Raw genomic sequence first — 3,168 nt, forward strand, 5'->3', positions numbered from 1 at the left:
CCAGCGCGACAACATGCGTCACACTGTTTTTGCTTAGAGCGGAAACCCGCCATTATCAGGACAAATTTGTTTGTTTTAAGAAAGTAAACCTCTTAAGTGCGACCAAGCAGAGGGACGGGCATTAATGAGAACGAATGCTAATATAAAGGGCTGTCGTTAATTACCGTAATGATTTCATTTCATGTTAATACTCGCCTCCCCCCTTCCCCCCCTCTCTTCCTCCCTCTGGGTTCTGTTGGGAGATAATGAAATGGCTGTTATGAAAGTAACAAATAAGCATTTCAAATCTCCCATGTTTACCGGAAAAATAATTTAATCTCGCATGACTTTTTAATGATTTCTTTTGTGTGTGTGTGTGTGTGTGTGTGTGTGTGTGTGTGTGTGCTGATTAACACATTTAGCGCACGCGTGGGCGTGTGTTTGAGGTGCAGAAACGCTGAGGGGTGCCGCAGGAAGCAGTTTAGGACGTTAAAGACCGACGGCACCACACACTCCAAAACGCTGGAAACGCTGTGTTAAAGAGTGAAAGAGTGTTAGAGTTAAAGTGTCGGAGAGACTGGGCAGCCCACACTGGGCTTATTCTCTGAGAGAGAGAAGGAGAGATGGAGAGAAGGAGAGATGGAGGAGGGGGGGGGGTTGTGAGCCGGGGAGGGCGGGGGACAGGTGCACATTGGTATTCCTCTTGAGTTCCACCACACAGGGATGGCTTGGGGGGGGGGGGGTTGAATCCCACCCCCTGTCTTTGTTACGGGTCGTCCAGAGAAATGAGCCCCTGGATAAGGGGGTGTGCCGTGGAGGCTGGGGGCTCGTGGGTGCTACTGCGGGCCAGGGTCTAGGGCAGTTCCTCTAGGGCAGTTCCACTAGGGCAGTTCCTCTAGGGCAGTTCCACTAGGGCAGTTCCTCTAGGGCAGTTCCTCCAGGGCAGTTCTCAGTTCTCTCTAGGGCAGTTCTCTATAGGGCAGTTCCACTAGGGCAGTTCCTCTAGGGCAGTTCTCAGTTCTCTCTAGGGCAGTTCTCAGTTCTCTCCTGGGCAGTTCCACTAGGGCACTTCTCTCTAGGGCAGTTCCACTAGGGCAGTAGCACTAGGGCAGTTCTCTCTAGGGCAGTTCTCTCTCTCTCTTTCTCTCTCTCTACCACACAGTATAGCACTCAAGTGTGAGTAAGGGAGGGGAGCCTGTCTTAGTGTGTACAGTTACACACGAGCAAATGTATGTTCACATGCATACTAAATGCGCACACAAATACATGCATATACTCACACGTACACTCACACAAACATACACACACACAAACACATTCAAACACAAACATTCGTACACGCAGACACACACACACACCCACACATTCAAACACAAACATGCATACACGCACACACACACACACACACACACACAATATACACTCCCAGGCACGGAAATGAAATGTGAAATATGAATCACATTTGAGATTGAAATGAAAAAGAAAATCGGGAGAAATAAGACTGAAGTTATTTATTGCAGTGTAATGATGCAATCACCATCAGCGACAGTGACAGTGAGCCCCTGTGTGAGATTGCACCCATCCATTTATAATGCAGTCCGGAGCACTGCTTCATTTCATCTCCTGGAAGCAGACGTCGCGGTGACAGATGCTGCTACATTTCAGCAGCGCAAAGTGTGCTTGACTGATGCATCCTGGGACACTGGAGGTACCAGGGGTAGATGGGCCGGGTCTTGTCATCCGATGTCTAACAGGGTGTTCCAGAACATATTTCAATTACCGTCTCCACTGAGCTGGATTTGGACCTCAGTGCTTAATAACAAGCGCTGTCATTCCCGGCTCGACAGTGTGCAAACGTGCGTTCAAACGTACAGTGTGGGTGCTGCAATTCTGCTGCTTTCTCTTCTTCTGACTATTTGATCGATGGGCAGTCTTCTTCTTCTTCTTCTTCTTCTCCTCCTTTGCCTCCTTCTGGAGATGGGTCTACAGCTTGTTTGCAACACTTTTGTTTATCCACAGACTGAAAAAAACAGTTTCACACCATTTTCAGAAAGAAATGTTTGTGAAAAGTGTTTACTTTGTAAAAAAAAGTAGTTGCAAATCTGAGGTCAACGACAAAAATAAGGGAAACATCTTAAGCAAGATATGAATATTAATATGATCATATCGCTGCTGCAGTGTTTATGTATGGACTTCTATATCCACAGAATCCTTCCTGGTGCATTTACAGCATCTTCAGTAACAAAGCGTAACTTGTTTATGAATCAGTCATCAGCAGTTTGTGCAGGAGTTCCCGTCTGCGGTTTGACCTCAAGTCAAACGATGCGTCCCTTTGTAAATGTTCTCTGTGCACGACGTGTTTCCGTGCACATTACACAGGAATTCCCTTTTGCATATGAATGTTTAACGAAGGTGTTATGTCATGCTAATGAAGGCATTATGCATGCTCTATGAAGTCTGTAGGAGTGCATACTTAGGGTAGTGTGTAGCGCAGATTTATTCCCACTCTCGCTGTGCATAGTTTTCTGATACAAACCCAAATTAATGTTCACAAAGTTATGCAACCACTACACCCCACCTCCACACACACACCCCACACACACACACACATGCCTTGTGCCTGATAACACCCTTTACATTACATTACATTACATTTATGACATTTGGCAGACGCTCTTATCCAGAGCGACGTACAGCTGTGCGGATCTTATTGTGGCTACACCGGGATTAGAACCACCAACCTTGCGGGTCCCAGTCATGTACCACTGATGTACCACTACACTATGGGCCGCCCTTTAGCAAGGACTACATTGGCCATCTCTTGTGTCATTGCTTTATCATAGTTGCGTTGTTGTGATGTTCGATGGTGGCAGAAACACTGGGGCGTTTTCGAGACCAGGCTTGATACGGTGCTATTAGCTTTTAGGGAAACTACGCCGTCGGTCGGTACACTTTAGAGGTAGGTAAATGTGAGCATTGCTGCGCTGAATGTCCTGTTCTCGCCACCATGCTGTGTTCATTTGTGTCTTGTCCCGTCGCGTCGTGCCACGGTATGTTATTTAATAGCCTACATTCACATACTTTAAAGAGACACAAAATTCAAATTTTTATATTTATTCATCACTTCTTTTTCAAATTTTTCAGGCAACATCATCTTAAAATCAGGCAGCCCGACACGGGGTTATAATG

The sequence above is a fragment of the Conger conger genome, chromosome 5, assembly GCF_963514075.1.
Source record: "Conger conger chromosome 5, fConCon1.1, whole genome shotgun sequence".
In the NCBI taxonomy this organism is placed as follows: domain Eukaryota; kingdom Metazoa; phylum Chordata; class Actinopteri; order Anguilliformes; family Congridae; genus Conger; species Conger conger.